Source organism: Nylanderia fulva, unplaced genomic scaffold (genome assembly GCF_048542155.1).
Source record: "Nylanderia fulva isolate GAGA-0341 unplaced genomic scaffold, ASM4854215v1 Scaffold332, whole genome shotgun sequence".
Taxonomy (NCBI): Eukaryota; Metazoa; Arthropoda; class Insecta; order Hymenoptera; family Formicidae; genus Nylanderia; species Nylanderia fulva.
Genome location: NW_028190403.1, coordinates 75,001 through 94,891, shown reverse-complemented (window position 1 = coordinate 94,891; position 19,891 = coordinate 75,001). Strand labels below are relative to the sequence as shown.

At 50.8% G+C, this 19,891-nt stretch overlaps 1 pseudogene; it reads left to right on the top strand.

Annotated features, from left to right (window-relative positions):
• The first annotated feature begins 550 nt into the window (after window positions 1–550).
• Window positions 551–5,071, top strand: LOC146722312 (large subunit ribosomal RNA; annotated as a pseudogene).
• The last annotated feature ends 14,820 nt before the right edge of the window (window positions 5,072–19,891 follow it).

Here is a 19,891-nt window from a genome sequence, read left to right as displayed (position 1 = left end):
GCTGGAGAGCGCTCTTCAGATCGAGCATGAGACCCTTGTTCAGCAGGTAAGCTTCCTCGCCTAAGGACGGGATGTCCTGTTTAGCGTAGACCTCATGCTTTATTTTAACCTCGGCTAAACTAATTTCGTGAAAATTGGTCCATAAATGCGCATGCGCGTGGGTGGATGCGTGGGTGGGTGCGTGGGTGGGGTGTAACACTTAAAAAAACCGCATCGTCGTTATCTCCAAAAAAATTTGCAACATTTTGATACCATGTGTTCAGAAATATTGCAAAAAAAGATTAAACATACCCTCCTCGTAGAAAAAAAAAAAAAATTAAAAAATTAAAAAAAAAACCCCACAGCAGCCACCCCCAAAAAATTTGCAACATTTTGGTACCAGTTTCACGAATATCGGTCCACAAATGCGGAAGTAGTTCGCGTACATACATACAGACAGACGGTGCTTATATATATAGATATTATAGAGGAGAGACGACGATGAGCGACGCGGAGGAGGCAAACGGCTACGAAAGCTCACTATGCGACGACCTCAGAGCAGGCGAGATTACCCGCTGAATTTAAGCATATTATTAAGCGGAGGAAAAGAAACTAACCAGGATTTCCTTAGTAGCGGCGAGCGAACAGGAAAGAGCCCAGCACCGAATCCCGCGGTTCCGCCGCAGGGAAATGTGGTGTTTGGGAGGATCCGCTTATCCCGAGGTGCCGCGTCGCGTCCAAGTCCATCTTGAATGGGGCCACTTACCCGTAGAGGGTGCCAGGCCCGTAGCGATCGGTGCGCGCCTCGGGAGGAAGGATCTCTCCTTAGAGTCGGGTTGCTTGAGAGTGCAGCTCTAAGTGGGTGGTAAACTCCATCTAAGGCTAAATACGACCACGAGACCGATAGCGAACAAGTACCGTGAGGGAAAGTTGAAAAGAACTTTGAAGAGAGAGTTCAAGAGTACGTGAAACCGTTGAAAGGTAAACCTAAGAAACCCAAAAGATCGAACGGGGAGATTCATCGTCAGCGGCGCTGGCTTTGCGTCGGTCGGCGATGTCCCGCGGAGTCCTTGCGGCTCGCGCGCGGGCACGCTACCGTGCGCCGATGTCCGGCGTTAGTCGTCGTGCACTTCTCCCCAAGTAGAACGTCGCGACCCGCTGGGTGTCGGTCTACGGCCCGGGTGCGGTGTCTGTCGCGTCGCCGGTAAAACGGCACGCGACAAACCCTCGGTCGCCCGGCCGGCTGCTCGGCGGTACGCGCAAGGTATCAGGCCGCACTATTCGCGGTGCGTCGAGACCGTCGCAAGCGCAAGCGGGCACCACGGTACTCGGAGGTTACGGACTTCGCGCCGTCCCCGGTCCTGGCCCGCTGTTGGTTACAGTACGGTACACCTTCGACAGGCCTACGAACGTCTCCCGCGGTTTCGCGGGAGACCGATACCGGTCGGCGACGCTACTGCTTTGGGTACTCTTAGGACCCGTCTTGAAACACGGACCAAGGAGTCTAACATGTACGCGAGTCATTGGGACTTGTCGCGAGACCTAAAGCCGTAATGAAAGTGAAGGTCGGCCCTGGCCTTCGACCTAGGGAGAATGGGCCGCGTCGCGATGCGGCCTCGCACTCCCGGGGCGTCTCGTTCTCATCGCGAGAAGAGGCGCACCCAGAGCGTACACGTTGGGACCCAAAAGATGGTGAACTATGCCTGGTCAGGACGAAGTCAGGGGAAACCCTGATGGAGGTCCGTAGCGATTCTGACGTGCAAATCGATCGTCGGAACTGGGTATAGGGGCGAAAGACTAATCGAACCATCTAGTAGCTGTTTCCCTCCGAAGTTTCCCTCAGGATAGCTGGCACTCGGCCGTTCCGCACGGAACGCGCGCGAGTCTCATCTGGTAAAGCGAATGATTAGAGGCCTTGGGGCCGAAACGACCTCAACCTATTCTCAAACTTTAAATGGGTGAGATCTCTGGCTTTCTTGAATTATGAAGCAACGAGCATCTTCGGATCAGAGTGCCAAGTGGGCCATTTTTGTTAAGTAGAACTGGCGCTGTGGGATGAACCAAACGCAGAGTTAAGGCGCCCAACTCGACGCTCATGGGACACCATGAAAGGCGTTGGTTGCTTAAGACAGCAGGACGGTGGCCATGGAAGTCGGAATCCGCTAAGGAGTGTGTAACAACTCACCTGCCGAAGCAACTAGCCCTGAAAATGAATGGCGCTGAAGCGTCGAGCCTATACTCTGCCGTCAGCGGCAAGTGGGGCGGCAACCGGGAGCGGGCGTTAGTCTTCTCTCGCGTCGTCACGAAGCCCTGACGAGTAGGAGGGTCGCAACGGTGAGCGCAGAAGGGTCTGGGCGCGAGCCTGCCTGGAGCCGCCGTCGGTGCAGATCTTGGTGGTAGTAGCAAATACTCCAGCGAGGTGTCACGTCCGGCCGTATAAATTTTTTCGTTTACTCCAAGTTCCTTAAACGCTATTTGAAAAGCGCGCCAAAGCCGGCCATGACGCTTAACTCCGCCTAGAAACTAAGCGTGGCGCTTCGTAGCGCCTAAGGATCTCCCACCACGGTGAGAGCCCCTACTCCGGAGAGTTCCCCCTCTCCAGGCCGCCGCAGGCCCGAGCCGCCGAAACGAAGGACCTCAGAGCAGTCCCGAATTTCGGCAGTTCTCTGCGCGACACCGAACAGTATAGTCGCACTCCTAAATTCTAACTCTAAGTCCAAATTCTAAATCCTAACTCTAATTCTAAAATTCTAACTCTAAGTATAATATTCTAACTCTAAATTCTAAGTCTAAATCTAAATTCTAATTCTAAGTTTTAGTCTCGAATTTTGTACTACTATACGAATAAATCAGTGTATTCATGTGTGAGAACTAGTGTTCAGTATTCTTCAAAACTTCCACTCCCGTGATAAAATACGATAGCGTTTTAAATTTGTCATACGGCGTTTGAATTCAGAATAATTCAAACTGTGTTTGGAGCGGACCACCGCTCATCACAGTCAGAATTAACATTCTCAGCATTTGCCAAAATAAGGAATTGATAGTGAGGTCCGCCGCATATCAACCCTCCTTATTTGAGTAATCATTCAGAGGATGCATCAAATTCAATATGCCTAAGACGCGACGCGCAGGAAGGAAGAATCAATTACGAAAACTAAACCGACTTTATCGCGAATCAGCGACCGAAGAATATTCTCAATTCCTCGGAGTGGAATATCAGGCCGATCCTGAATACGAGAACATTTTCAACATTAAAAATAATAACAACGACGAACTCCTACAGTGGAAGTGCATACCAATAACGTTCCAACCACGACGCCTGCCGCCGCCAAACATCCCAGTGAACGACCCTCGCCGCACGCACTACCTCCAAGTACGAGCCGACACGATCAAGAAAGTGCTACTAAAGGTAAGTGAAATTCACGTTAACCTAAGGAATCGCGCGTGTTAGCAAATTCAGAGACGCTTCTACCACGTGGAAGAGAACATTCTAGAAAAATCTCCGACGCATTTTTCCTCTTTTCCATCGTCACTGCGGAAGCTATAAAAAAAAGGTCGGGCTATAAAACTAGGGTCGACCACCACATGCGGTGCCACCCTCGGAATTCTAACACGGAAAAACGCAAATAGTTCAATCTCTTAAAAATCTTGTGTCTCAAGAAATAACTTCGTAAATCCGTACAACAAAGTAGTCATTTAAACAATAATCAATTGAGAACACTTTCGATTTGCCAACATTACCGACGATATACCGACATACGTTCTTTTACCAACGTTATCGACAATATACCGACATACGTTCTTTTACCGACATTACCGGCTATATACCAACATACGTTCTTATACCGACATTACCAACCATATACCGACATACGTTCTTTTACCAACGGGTTATCGACGCCTTACTGGCACCTTACCAGTGTTTTACTGAACAATTACCGACGGTTTTGCCGACGACTACTAACTTCTCGATAACTGCCAGGTTCACCGAAGATCTACGAGCGAATGACGCATTATCAATTCGATTACGCAACAAACACAAATGTGCCCACTCACCCTTAGAGATATAACTCCTCCTCCAGAAGTTAATCTCTTCGTACCGTTTGAACCCTTATTCTATTGCCAAGTTGGTGTCGGGTACATCCATTTTGAGACTAAGGCAGCTCTCTGCATTTCATGCTACTCCACCTTACCTAGAGTCTCGAAATTACTTTGGACAAGGATTCGGAAGCATACTCTAATCATAGGCGGAACACCTATCGGAATAAATTGCGGAGTCTGCAACTTCCGACTTACCCTCACGCGAATCGGTGATTTGTGCGAGCTTTGTCAGTTTACGTACGAAGATTATTTACGCAACCCCAACGACGTTTCGCATAGAGCAATCGACGAAGCTATCTTTATTACAGTAGAGTCACAGGTAGGTCCCTCGCAATAATCCGATCACCTCAGTTCCAGCGCGAATAACCTCAGATCGCGGGTATCCCCGGGGAGAATCGCATAGATTCGCGTACCCGTAATAGCGATCGTGTCTCGTGGAAAAAGCCGAGCTCTGCATTCAAATTTTCGCAGCCGCGACCCCACGAGACGTAACAGAGGCCCTGGAGGACTGACGTGGAGAAGGGTTTCGTGTGAACAGCCGTTGCACACGAGTCAGTCGATCCTAAGCCCTAGGAGAAATCCTATGTCAATGACGGCGTACAATATACTCGAGTGTCGAGAAATAATAATAAATATTATACGAAAGACACACGCCCGTCGGGCGAAAGGGAATCCGGTTCCTATTCCGGAACCCGGCAGCGGAACCGCATACAATTGGGGCCCTCGTAAGAGTGTTCGTCGGGGTAACCCAAAATGACCTGGAGACGCCGTCGGGAGATCCGGGAAGAGTTTTCTTTTCTGTATAAGCGTTCGAATTCCCTGGAAACCTCTAGCAGGGAGATAGGGTTTGGAACGCGAAGAGCACCGCAGTTGCGGCAGTGTCCGGATCTTTCCCTCGGACCTTGAAAATCCAGGAGAGGGCCACGTGGAGGTGTCGCGCCGGTTCGTACCCATATCCGCAGCAGGTCTCCAAGGTAAAGTGCCTCTAGTCGATAGAATAATGTAGGTAAGGGAAGTCGGCAAATTGGATCCGTAACTTCGGAATAAGGATTGGCTCTGAGGAGCGGGGCGTGTCGGGCTTGGTCGGGAAGCGGGTCTGGCTGACGTGCCGGGCCTGGGCGAGGTGAACGGTCGGCGTTCTCGCGCCGGTCCCGGGATCCGAGCTCGGTCCCGTGCCTTGGCCTCCCGCGGATCTTCCTTGCTGCGAGGCTTCCGTGGCGGCGCGAGCCGTCGTGGTCGTCCTCTTCGGCCGCCATTCAACGCTCAGCTCAGAACTGGCACGGACTAGAAGAATCCGACTGTCTAATTAAAACAAAGCATTGCGATGGCCCTCGCGGGTGTTGACGCAATGTCATTTCTGCCCAGTGCTCTGAATGTCAACGTGAAGAAATTCAAGCAAGCGCGGGTAAACGGGCGACCGATCACAGTTTACCCATAAAACGACAGTGGAAGGATAAAGCGATCCCAGGTTCTGGGCAAAGCGTCCGGCCCTGTCGTAACGGCGATCGGCAACGTAGCCTAATAGCGAGGTACGCGACGGTGACCCGTTCTCTGGGACGTTCTCACATACCCCGTCCACCGGCCGGAACCCCTTTTGGCGCCTGTCGAAGATGTCGAGGGCTGCCAATCTCTTTGCCAATATTTTGTGGAAGTGTCTTATTATAACGGATCCTATGCTGAGAGGTCGGTACTCCGTCGGACCTGGCCGATCGGACATACCCCCCTTCTCAAGGAATACCGTTCTGGTTGTGGCGATCGATGAGGGGATCGTCTCTGCCAGGAGCAGCAGATTGAACAGAAGCGCACGAAGAATCGCAGGTGTTACGTCTCGTGGGGTCGCGGCTGCGAAAATTTGAATGCAGAGCTCGGCTTTTTCCACGAGACACGATCGCTATTACGGGTACGCGAATCTATGCGATTCTCCCCGGGGATACCCGCGATCTGAGGTTATTCGCGCTGGAACTGAGGTGATCGGATTATTGCGAGGGACCTACCTGTGACTCTACTGTAATAAAGATAGCTTCGTCGATTGCTCTATGCGAAACGTCGTTGGGGTTGCGTAAATAATCTTCGTACGTAAACTGACAAAGCTTGCACAAATCACCGATTCGCGTGAGGGTAAGTCGGAAGTTGCAGACTCCGCAATTTATTCCGATAGGTGTTCCGCCTATGATTAGAGTATGCTTCCGAATCCTTGTCCAAAGTAATTTCGAGACTCTAGGTAAGGTGGAGTAGCATGAAATGCAGAGAGCTGCCTTAGTCTCAAAATGGATGTACCCGACACCAACTTGGCAATAGAATAAGAGTTCAAACGGTACGAAGAGATTAACTTCTGGAGGAGGAGTTATACCTCTAAGGGTGAGTGGGCACATTTGTGTTTGTTGCGTAATCGAATTGATAATGCGTCATTCGCTCGTAGATCTTCGGTGAACCCGGCAGTTATCGAGAAGTTAGTAGTCGTCGGCAAAACCGTCGGTAATTGTTCAGTAAAACACTGGTAAGGTGCCAGTAAGGTGTCGATAACCCGTTGGTAAAAGAACGTATGTCGGTATATCGTCGGTAATGTCGGTAAAAGAACGTATGTTGGTATATTGTTGATAACGTCGGTAAAAGAACGTATGTCGGTATATCGTCGGTAATGTTGGTAAATCGAAGGTGTTCTCAATTGATTATTGTTTAAATGACTACCTTGTTGTACGGATTTACGAAGTTATTTTTTTTGAGACACAAGATTTTTAAGAGATTGAACTATTTGCGTTTTTCCGTGTTAGAATTCCGAGAGTGGCACCGCATGTGGTGGTCGACCCTAGTTTTATAGCCCGACCTTTTTTTTATAGCTTCCGCAGTGACGATGGAAAAGAGGAAAAATGCGTCGGAGATTTTTCTAGAATGTTCTCTTCCACGTGGTAGAAGCGTCTCTGAATTTGCTAACACGCGCGATTCCTTAGGTTAACGTGAATTTCACTTACCTTTAGTAGCACTTTCTTGATCGTGTCGGCTCGTACTTGGAGGTAGTGCGTGCGGCGAGGGTCGTTCACTGGGATGTTTGGCGGCGGCAGGCGTCGTGGTTGGAACGTTATTGGTATGCACTTCCACTGTAGGAGTTCGTCGTTGTTATTATTTTTAATGTTGAAAATGTTCTCGTATTCAGGATCGGCCTGATATTCCACTCCGAGGAATTGAGAATCTTCCTCGGTCGCTGATTCGCGATAAAGTCGGTTTAGTTTTCGTAATTGATTCTTCCTTCCTGCGCGTCGCGTCTTAGGCATATTGAATTTGATGCATCCTCTGAATGATTACTCAAATAAGGAGGGTTGATATGCGGCGGACCTCACTATCAATTCCTTATTTTGGCAAATGCTGAGAATGTTAATTCTGACTGTGATGAGCGGTGGTCCGCTCCAAACACAGTTTGAATTATTCTGAATTCAAACGCCGTATGACAAATTTAAACGCTATCGTATTTTATCACGGGAGTGGAAGTTTGAAGAATACTGAACACTAGTTTTCACACATGAATACACTGATTTATTCGTATAGTAGTACAAAATTCGAGACTAAAACTTAGAATTAGAATTTAGATTTAGACTTAGAATTTAGAGTTAGAATATTATACTTAGAGTTAGAATTTTAGAATTAGAGTTAGGATTTAGAATTTGGACTTAGAGTTAGAATTTAGGAGTGCGACTATACTGTTCGGTGTCGCGCAGAGAACTGCCGAAATTCGGGACTGCTCTGAGGTCCTTCGTTTCGGCGGCTCGGGCCTGCGGCGGCCTGGAGAGGGGGAACTCTCCGGAGTAGGGGCTCTCACCGTGGTGGGAGATCCTTAGGCGCTACGAAGCGCCACGCTTAGTTTCTAGGCGGAGTTAAGCGTCATGGCCGGCTTGGCGCGCTTTTCAAATAGCGTTTAAGGAACTTGGAGTAAACGAAAAAATTTATACGGCCGGACGTGACACAGGAACAGCGTTCCACATCCTCGGCGTAATCTGGTCCAATCCGGGCGCAGTGCCAGTCCTTACGGAAATCCTGTTCACTTCTGCAGGTGTTATAGGATCCCAGAGCAAAGTCTTATCCGCCACAGGAACTGGATCCGTGGCAGCGCCATCGCCGAGACCTTCGAGGTGAATCCCTCTCGGGCCCGACGTACGGTTCCGGCCAGCACTCGCAGCCTGTGCCGCTTCCCCAAACGACTCACGCAAGTCCGTCATGTCTCCATCCGCACCGCTGGAGGCCTCCATAATGGGGCGCCAGCAGTTAAGGAATTCGACAGCAGACGGCCTCTCGCGCACCGAGTCGCCCTCGAGGATACGCGACAAACAGGACTTCTTGTTCTTTCTGTAGAGGGATTGCACAATTGCATACTCCCTCTTTCTCTTCTGCTCCTTGCTCTCTCGTTTAACTGGAGGACAGTGCTTCTTTGCCGAAACGCGTTGCGGAGGGCGCACTTGTAGCGGCCGAGGGAAGATCATGCCCAGCCATCTCTCGATAGCCAAGACGTCGACCCTCCCCGCCGTCAGAGCATCTTTTGCCGTGCCAGCAAGAGTATCAGCCTCGTAGCTACGGAACGCCGCACTCTGCTCTACGAGTGATTGTATCTTGTCCCGCAGTTTCTGAGAACTTTGTTCAGGGGGAGGCTGATGTGCGCTTTGATCGTCAGTACTAGCCTCAATGGCCGCAGGAATGGTGTCGGCTCGTGTCATCACCGCACCATCCCTATCGCCCTCATCGATCACAATCGCGCGACGCGATTAGATCTCTTGGCAGAAGTCTCTAACCATCACTCGGTAAGGCTCCTGCCGCCGTTTACCCTTGATGGCTTCGAGACTCCTATTGGGGAACCTTGTCTCCAGATACTGGTTAATGAAAGGTTCCCCGGCTAAGATGCCTTTAGCCTCAGCGCGTGCCATGAATATAGTTTTTTCCACTGACCATCTGGCCTTTACGCGGTCAACATTGATAGCACTGTTGGCTTGTAGTGGTTGTGCACGTACTTTGTGGACACCAAGACCACGCATGTTTTGGAATCTTGCCGAACAATGCTCACAGTTGACCATCTCCTCCTCTAGGCTGTCCGCTTCAGCCTGGCTGGTCCTTATAGTGATTCGCGACGGACCAACTGCGACCCCGTCAGGGTCCTCCGCACCTCTCGCGCGCTCACTCAAGCGAGCACTCGCACGCAGACCCCGGGCCATCCGAGAACCCGGGACATCAGAATCATTCTTAGCTTTATTCATAATTTACTGCGTGTAGGGGGGCAAACGGATTGACAACCGAAAGCCCCCCAAAAAACCCCGGTCTTTCTTGGCCCCACAACTCACCATGACCGTAGGCGCATGGGCCGAAGCCCTTAGGGGCGCACTTCGCTGTACACTCGCTTAGTCGACACCTACCAAGTCTAAACTTCCAAAGTAGGCCGTTTCCGGGAGCACCACGAGGAGGTGGAGGTACAACTTGGACGTGAGAGGCTGAAGGTCCTTACTAGAGGACTTCGTTGGCGCATCACGAACCAACCACGACTCTCTCTAAGTACCATCGCGGCGTGTTGCTTTGAGGACCGAGAGAGTCATAGTTACTCCCGTCACAGTCCTTTCATCCGTGCTTTGGGACGCCCGGAGGCGCTGTCGTTCTCTGCATGTGGCGTGCGTCGATCTGTCGAAAGCTTTTGATACGGTTGCGCACGCTGCTATTCATACGACTCTCGATGAGCTGGGGCTCCCTCGGGAGTTTAGAGAGTACGTAAGGGCTGTCTATTCGAATGCGCTGACCGAGTTGCAGGGGGTCAGCGCTAAGGAAGTGTCGGCCATCAAGATCGGCCGTGGCGTGAGACAGGGTGATCAGTTGTCGCCCCTGCTGTTCAATCTGGTCGTAGAGAGAGCACTAGGAATTCTCTCGGAGAACGTTGGCTATCGGTTGGGTGGCCGGCTTATCAATGCACTGGGCTACGCAGACGACATTGTGCTCCTGGCCTCTACCAAAGATGGGCTGCAGGAGAACTTGACACGGCTTTATGACGCCTTTATGCGAATTGGGCTCGAGATCAACGCGAGAAAGACCGGAGTGCTGTCCATGGTGGCGTCCGGCAGAGACAAGAAGGTGAAGGTGGACACCACACCTTATTTCACCGTGGGGGGAGCGATGATACCGCAAAGATCCCTGGTCGATGTCTGGACGTATCTGGGCTGCGAGTACACAGGTGCTAGGGAACTCGCAAGCGATCCACCCTTAGCTCAGGCCATCGAGCAACTCACGAGGGCACCTCTTAAGCCGCAACATCGGCTGAGGTTGATGCGTGACTGTCTCCTTCCACGGTATTATCACCGATGGACAGTGGGTACGGTCTCGGCCAAAACCCTCAAGGGTAAGGATATCATCGTACGCACTGCGGTGCGACGATGGCTGCGTTTTCCCCATGATGTTCCTGCTGGATACCTGCATGCGCCGATACAGAGTGGCGGGCTTGGAATGCCTCTATTGAGAACTTTGATCCCAATTCTGAAGCATAACCGACTGCAGCGGTTGTGTCGGAGTACTCTGCCCGCAGCATGCGCGGCTGCCGAAACCACGTATGTGGCTAGGCAGCTTGTCTGGTGTGAAAACCAGATGCTAGTGCGGGGCCATAGAGTGACTACAACCGCTGAGCTCAGACAGCAGTGTGCGGCCTGGTTGCGCGAGTCGTGCGATGGGAGTGGACTCAGAGAGGTTGCGGCCTCCAACCTGAGCTCTTACTGGGTATCGGCTGGCGCCGATGCCATCCCAGGTGCCGACTACGTGCACTATCACCACATACGGGCTAACTGCATACCGTCTAGAGCGAGATGCTCCCGATGTCGTGATGGGCGCGATAATCGCTGTCGTGCCGGTTGTCCCGAAACCGAGACGCCGGCTCACTGCGTGCAACGCTGCTTCAGAACGCACGGAGGGAGAATCCTGCGGCATGACGACCTATGCCGTCAAGTTGGTGGCTATTTACAGCAGAAGGGATGGCGCGTCGATGCGGAACAAGCGTATTCGACGTCTGCCGGCCGGAGGCGGCCCGACCTGACCATCGCTAAGGGTGGTAAGGCAGTGGTCGTAGACGCGCAAGTAGTGTCTAGCGAAACCGCGTTGGAGATGTCCCACGAGCGTAAGGTGGAGAAGTACCGATCATGTAATGATCTGGCAGCCGCTGTGGCGGAGCGCACAGGAGTACCTCGAAGTAATGTTCGTTTTACCGCCATTACAATTTCGTGGCGAGGTGTCTTGAGCTCGCGAAGCGAGTTTGAGTTGCGAGAGCTGGGTTTAACGTCCGCCCAGCTCCGAACGTTGACGACTCGAGTTTTGTGGGGCTCATGGCTGAACTGGAAACGTTTTAACGCAATGACATCGCGTTATAACGAAGGAAGGCGGAACGTGGCCTCATCTGGTGGTGCATGATGGATGGCCTGTAGAGTTGGGGGCCTCCGCATCAATCGCGCGAGTTTGAATGATTGCGTAAATGGTCGAGGTGAAGTACGAGCTGCCTTTGGCTAGCTCCGACCTTCACGCTCCAGGGTGTTGACTGCGAACACCAACAGTAAACAGCTCTGCAATATCGTTGTCGGTGGCGACTTGGCGACTGTGATTTTGTAGCAGTCGTCGCGCACCGTAGACGATACATAGCCAAATGCCTCGTCATCTAATTAGTGACGCGCATGAATGGATTAACGAGATTCCCACTGTCCCTATCTACTTACTAGCACAGCATTGCCACGAGTCGGAGTCGCAAGACTAAATGGCTCATATGTGGCGCGCACACCTAATGTGTAGTAGCGTGGCTCCCTCTTGCTTGTTTCGCACACAGAGCCAAGGCCGAGGCGTGAATGCCGAAGAGTCGAAGGAGAGTTTAAAACAAAAAGTGAAACTGCGAATGACTAGATTGACCAGCACAAACTCTGGACAAATAATCTAGGAAATGAAAACGCAAAATCGGTAAACAAACCGATAGCCCAAAAACTGGTGTCCTAAGACTTGGCCCCAGAGTGTTCGGCCCGGAGCTCGCCGCTTCCCCTTACAAACTCTGGGTGCCTCGAAAATACGGATTGTTCCCAGGCGCGCATGCCGGGTCTGTCGAATGTCGGGGCGAAGGTCGCAAGCGTGTCCTTAACGGGACGCCGCATACGTTTGTGGCTGGAAACCGGCTCGATGGATCGGACATGCAGTGGAACAATCTAAGAACACTCGGTGTTTCTCTCTGCGGCATGCGGCACGCGGGGAGGTTCGCCGGGAGTTGTCCAAAGGGGCAGTCACACAAACTGAGGGCAAAATGGACCCGGTCCCACGGGCTATGGGCCCGGACCTTGAGGACGGAAGGAAGTCAGGCAGTACGCGTTGGAAGTCAGCAAAACATCCGGAAAAGCAGTACGTGGCGACTCGGCCCTTGGGGTGCGCTCCGGTGCAACTCACGGGGCTGGCCACGCGGTGGGTTTCAAAAAGGGCTAAAGGCAACACGCCTTAAGGACCCAGTTGAACCCAACGCAAGATTGAAAAGCAACACGCCGCGTGGCGATTCGGCCCCTGAGGTGCACTCCGGTGCAACTCACGAGGCTGGCCACGCGGTGGGATCCAAAAAGGGCTAAAGGCAACACGCCTTAAGGACCCAGTTGAACCCAACGCAAGATTGAAAAGCAACACGCCGCGTGGCGACTTGGCTCCTGGGGTGCACTCCGGTGCAATTCACGGGGCTAGCCACGCGGTGGGTTTCAAAAAAGGCTAAAGGCAACACGCCTTAAGGACCCAGTTGAACCCAATGCAGGATTGCAAAGCGGCACGCCGCGTGGGGACTCGGCCCCCTCCCTGGGGTGCGCTTCGGCGTCGCTGTCGGGGGCTGCCGCAATGCGTGTTGAGACTGACAGAAAACGAAAAATGCAAATGGGTGCGGCCCTGGGGACAACAAAGCAAGGGATTGAAAGGAATGGGCGGGACCTCCAGCCACATCATGGCCAGCGAGTGTCCACAAGCGTTAAAGGTCTCCCGAGTAGTGCCGGGAACCCCAAAAACTCTCCAAGATTCTAAAGCAACACGCCGCGGCGAATGAAGGGAGCTTATCATTATCATTTTCAGGACTTCCACCCTCAGGCTTACACACTGCATTGCTACGACAAGTCGGCGTCACTGACCAAATGGCTCACAAGTAGCACGCGCACATGGATGCGTTGGAGGAGCGCACTCGGTGTCGCTCGCACAGCGAAATTTTTTCCTCATCCGAGGACTGGAGTGCTGGGGGTGGTACGGGTGCGTTTCCCGTACCTATCTATTCCAATCCCTGTCCTACCTACACCAAGTTCCGCCTTCCCGGAGACCCATCACATGTCCGCTCGCCTTCCTCATGCTGCGGTTTGATGGCGGAGGAGCAGGGGTCTCTGTCTGCGCCTGATGGGCCCCGCGCCTCCCGGTTTCTGGCCCGGTGGCGCGGGAGCCAAAGGGCGGCTTCTTTTCTTTCAGGAACATCATCATCGGTGTCCTCGTCGTCGCTCCGGTCGTTTCGTTTCGTTTTACTTTGTCTCGTTCGTTCGTCTGCCTCGGGTGGAATGCCGATGAATAGGTAGGCGTTTCCTAACAATGGCGCTCGTCTTAATGTTAAGGTGTTAGGTACCGTGCCGAGGGCATGAATGGCCGCGTGGACGGTAAGATCGCGGTCGCTAACGGTCCGCCCGGGATATCTGCCGCCCTCCCGGTGTATTTAGGCTTGGTGGCGAAGTGGTGGCTCTGCGTCGCTTGACCCTCCTTTCCACCGTACTCGTGGGAATATAAATGGAAATGATAAAACCTTTGGTTAGGAGAAGTGCCCGCCTGATAAAATGCTTCCTGCCGGGTAGGGCAGCAGCCCAGGAAGCACTTAGTGGTAGCGGCCTTCGTGCCGTCCGAGTTGTGCTAGCTAGATGCGACGCGACCGTGGGCGGGCCCACGCCGGCGTCCGATAGTCGGCTGGGACCGAGCGTCGAAGCAAGGAAAAATCGCGAAAACAGAATTAGGATTAGCACCGCGATTAGCTCCGCGAATAGCTCCGCGACTTGCGCCGCCGTAAACAACGATGAAATTAGCTCCGCGAACTCCCCAAAACCCCAACACCACACCCATAATAAACCGGATCGAGCCGGGCCGCAACAAAGCGCGGCAAGCTCCCCTTTTACTCCTACTTCGTCTGAAAATTTCTCACTGGCGACCACGGGAGTGAGAGTCCTGCAGCTGAACATGAGACGTTCGGCAAAAGTCACGGGAGAGATGCGTCAGCTCGTCGTCGAAAAGCGGCTTGACGTCCTGTTATTGCAGGAGCCATGCGTCAGGAAGCGGGACTCGAGTCACACCTTAGTTGGGTTAGGATTAGGAATGAGAGTGGCCGCCGTGCGTTCACAGCGCCCGTGGGCAGCGGTGGCAGCCTGTAACTCTCAATTCCAGCTGTTGTTTATCTCGCAGCTTAGCACAGCTCATTGTGTCTGTGCAGAAGTGCAAGCACCTGGCTTCTCCTTCTATGTGGCTTTATGCTACTTTCAGTACTGCGAAGAAATAGAGAAGCACCTCAGGCACCTCAAAATGGTGTTTCATTCGCTGAGAGGGAAGAGATTGATAGTTGCGATAGATGCCAATGCCCGATCGCCGCTGTGGGGTCCTGAGGCGGACGAAAGAGGTGCGAAAGTCGAAGACCTCATCCGGGCATCTGGTATAAAGGTGGTCAACGATGCTGGCCAGAAACCCACCTTTTGGACGGCAAGAGGTTCATCATATATCGATGTGACCTTGGCGTCGCCCTCCATGACCCGGTTCATCAGGGAATGGAAGGTACGGGACAATTGGACAACCAGCGACCACAACTCCATTGACATCAGGCTCAGAGTGCCGAAGGGGCGGGACGCCGGGGGTGTCGCGAACATAAGGTTCGACACCCGTCGGGCCGACTGGGAACAGTTTTCCGGGACTCTCGCTGATCTTTCAGGGTCCATGCTGGAGGCGCTCGGGTGGAGGTCGGCGGAGGAAGTAGAGGAAATGGCCGAAAAGCTCGCAGTTGTTCTTAGCGAGGCATGCAAGGCCTCAATGCCAAGAAAAAGGCATTTTAGGAAGTCCAAACCGTGGTGGACTAGGGAGCTAACAATCTTCAAGAAAAGGCTATACAGGTTGAGACGTGGCCTGCAGAAGGAACATGGCCAGCCCTCATACGTGGAAAAACTGTCGGAGTACCGCTCTTCTTTGCGGCTGTATGGCAGAAATATAAAAAGAGCAAAGATCGATAGTTGGCGGGAATTCGTAACATTTCATGGAAATTTAGAATCTTGAGGCTTCGTTTATAAGCAACAAGCGGAGAAACTCCGAGTAGAAAGAGTGCTCAGCACACTCAGGCATGGCGAATCTTCAACCATGACTCTAGAGGAAACAGCCAACTGTCTTCTTAAAGTACACGTCCCCGATGACCGAGTTGCGAGCGATACACCGGAACAAAGCGTATTACGGGCTAACGCGTACACGCCACCTGAGACACCGGACGCCTCCCATTTCACGGTGGTAGAAACGATAAGAGTAGCGAAGACTCTCAAAAACAATAAAGCGCCGGGAACCGACCTCGTGGAAGTTAGCGTATTAAAAGCAGCGTTGAAAGTGATTCCCGGCCAGATCACTAAACTGTTTAACGGGTGTTTAGAGTGGGGCGTCTTTCCCTCCGCCTGGAAGATTGGCTCGTTGCGGGCCTTGCTGAAGGGAGAGGACAAGGACGAAAGGGAACCGAAATCCTATAGACCAATTTGTCTCCTCTCTGTGGTAGGTAAACTTTTCGAAAAATTAATTAAGGAGCGCCTAACGGGAGCCTCGCTGGCGCCGGGTAGAATTTCGGATCGACAGTTCGGCTTCTCGCGGGAAAATCGACGGAGGACGCGATAGTCGAGTTGCGAAGATTGGTAAGGATCTCTGAGGGTAGATACGCCGTCGCGTTACTTTTCGACACATCGGGTGCGTTCGACAACGTCTGGTGGCTTTTGGTCTTAGACGCGCTAAAGTCCCGGGACTGTCCGCGAAACGTATTCGAAGTAATCCGAAGTTACTTCAACAATCGAATAGTAAAGCTCGCGATAGGTTCGGTAGAGGTCTCCAAGCGGGCGTCGAGGGGGTGCCCGCAGGGCTCCGTCCTCGGTCCGGTCTGCTGGAACCTAATGTTTGACGGTCTTCTGCGACGGCTGGAAGCAGAAAAAATAGAATTCGTGGCATACGCGGATGATCTCGCCGTCGTAATAAGCGGAAACTCGCGTAGAGAGATAGAGGTAGAAGGTCAACGCGCGGCGAACCTAATAACAAAATGGTGAAATTTCGCGAAACTCCAGGTCTCGGAACAAAAGACCGAAGCCATCGTCCTTAAAAACGAAGCGGTACAACGGAATCCAATCGGGAGCCGGGGAGGAGATCGACCGGATAGGAAGCGTAAACGAAATAGGAAAACCGCAGACTTCGTTAACAGGCCACCAACAATTAGGATTAATAACGCGAGTATAAAGTTTAAAGGCGCGGTAAGATACCTGGGGGTCTACTTCGACGGTGGACTCGAGGTGCACACGCACTGCCGAAAGATAAGTAGCAGCGTCGAGCTACTATTCCGGAAATTCGGGCGTTTGGCGAGAGCGCAATGGGGATTGAGTCACGCGACGCTAAGAACAATTTATCAGGGAGTGATCGTACCGAAAATTACATACGCCGCGGCAGGTTGGTGGGACCTATGCACCAAGCAGGACATCCGAGTCCTTAGATCCGCCCAGAGGAAAGCCCTCATTTCTGTAGTAAAGGCATATAGAACCGCGTCCTTCGAGTCGTTGTGCATCGTTGCCGGTGCGATGCCCGCGGAGATATTGATAGAGAAGTATGCGACGCGATATAGAGTCCGTAAGGGACAAGACGCAAAAATCGGAAACATAGAAATACCCGCGGGAACCGAGAAAAAAGTAGCGTTAGGGCAAATCCAGGACGAGGCGATAAACATGTGGCAGACAATGTGGAACTCGTCAAACAAGGGTCGTACCACGTTCGCTTTCTTCGACACAATATGGCTCCGAATGGCCATGAAATTATTCCAAACCGACCACTGGGTCACGCAGGTTCTCACCGGACACGGAAACTTCCGAGCACGTCTTACTAGTTTAAGGCTTGTGGACGGTGCCGCATGTGTCTACGATGGTCGAGAGGACACGATCCAGCACTTCCTGCTGGAGTGTACGGGCCTTGAAGCGCAAAGAGTCGCTTTGCGTGAGTTGGTTCCAATCGAGAAGTGGCGATGGCAGGAGGTGGCCCAGTTCCTCGTGTCAGATCCAGAGGTTTTCGCCGTCTTCATCGATTACTGTCGAGAGACCCTTTGGCTGAAGGGATTCGAGAGCTGAATAATAAACGCGTCTTCAAGGAAGTACCTAACTGGAGCTTGTCGGGGGCTCTAGTAGTGGGAGGCAGCCTCGTAACCCTCTCGAGACAACTGCTCTCTCCGGGCGGTTCCTCACGTAACCGATAAGTCAGCTCGAAATTAGGCAGGTCCCTCCTCTAAAATAAAATCATCCTCCCCTCCCTTCCAAAGACTTCCACCCAACAGGGTTAGAGCGTGTGTCCAGGTCGGGACACAAATGGACAGGCCTCCCCGTGGTCCCCGTGGGCGCGGCGGGCGAGATGCGGGACCGTACCAGCCTAACACGCATACCGTGTCCAACGGCGTAAGTGCGGTCCCTAGGAGGTAAATCGGTTGGAGGAGCAGGAGGGCTCGCTCGTCGCGGCTAAACTGTCCATCCTGCGTACGCCCGCAGGCGCTGCTGGATTTTTCTATTGCCGTTCTCGGGGCGGTTTCGTGGGACGGTGGGTAGCAGTTGTGGCGTATGCCCGTAGGGGCGAGGTAGCCGGAGTCTGTTGCTTTTGTGGCAACAGCTCTCACAATAACTGTCCCTATCTACTCCCCCCCGTGGATCACCACCTTGCCGTGGTGGGGGGGCCCACCCATCCTACACCACGGATGGGTGCTAAGAGTGATCCGTACCTAGGTTTTCATGGGTACACGTCCCAATCCAAGGTGGGAGGCATCGTGTCGATGGATGCATGGCTGTGGGGACTTTAAATAGCACAGTCCTGAACGATCCCTACGGGGTACCAGCCGACCCTCCGTAGTATTTAGGCTTGCTGTAGTATAGGAGGCTCTGCTACAGTTGACATCATTTCCTACCGCACTCGTGGGATGACTATGGAAAATGAACACTTAAAAACAAAACATTTTGACGTAGAGACGGAGGAGATTGAAGCGACCTTTAGGACGATACGTTCGGGCTCAACGACTTCCATGCCGGAAGATGTTAGCAATATTAGACAAATACAAAAGAAAAGAAAGAAATCAAATGAAGAATACGAAAACGAACAAAGTAACTTAAATAAAATTATCAGAACCAGGACGATATTAGAAGAGTTTCTATTTAATGAGACAAACAAAATAAGTAAAACCGCGATAAAATTTATATTAGCTAAATGGGCCGTACTAGAAAATAAGCTTAATGAAGAAATTATTGAAAAAGAAAAATGGAAGTCAATATTTCAAGGTAGCAGAATAAAAAGTACTTACGCTGAGGTAACCTCGACGAAAAGCTCCGGAAGGCAATATGATGTTGAACCTAAAACAGAAAGAATAAACCGTAACAAAAGACATAAAGCTATAATAATTAAACCTGAAAAAGAAACTAACGACGATAGAACAAATGAAGATATTAGGACACAAGTAATAGATGAATTAAAAGGGATCAAAAACAAATTGAAAGTTAAAGGAATCAGAAACATCAAGAATAAGGCAGTAGTAGTTGAAATAAATAGCAAACAAGACATAGATTTAATTAAAAAAGTTAATTTTAAAAAAAAGAGATTGAAAATTGAAGAACCGAGAAAAACCTCCCCATCTATCATAATATACGATGTGAAGAAAGAATACAAGCTTGAAGACTTAAAGGAAGATTTAATTGAGAAAAACTTCGATACAATACAAACAAATGAGACAGAAGAACTAAAAGAAAAAGTTATTATGAAACACAGTTTTAAGACACATAATAATAATAATGTAAACTGGATAGTACAAGTACCAGGTAGATTCTTAGGAAGATTGGTTGAAAAGGGAAGAATATTTATGCAATGGAGAACTTATAGAATTAAAGAATACATAAATATCACAAGATGTTTTAAATGCCATAGATATGGGCATATAGCAAAATTTTGCAAGGTCACAGATGAAATCTGTGGGAATTGTGGTGAAAAAGGACACGTTAAAAAAGCCTGTCAGAAAGAGACGCAATGTATAAATTGTGTACGCAGTAAAAGGAAAGAGGTCAAGCATAGCGTAAAACACAAAGAATGCCCTGAATATAAAAAGTATTTAGAATTATACTATAATAAAATTGAATGGAACTAAGAATTGCACAAATAAACGCACAAAGAGCAATGGCTGCTGCTGCCAATTTAGAACTCCTAATTAAAGAACTACACATAGATATTTTGTGTATTCAAGAACCTTATACATACAAGGGCATGGTTCGCGGATACTCTGCAGGGTATCTATCTAAAATACAACCTGGAGTAGATAACCCCTGGGTTGCTGCCATAATTGCAAATGAAAAAATAGAGGCTTTTCATTTAACACACTTTGACACTCCTCATATAATGTGCTTCTAAGTTATGACTGAGATGGAGGACTTCTTCATTATAAATACTTATTGCCAATTCTCACTAAATATAGAGCCAATACTAATTGAGATGGAAAATATAATCAATAAATTAAATTCAAAAAAGATAATCATAACTATGGATGCCAATG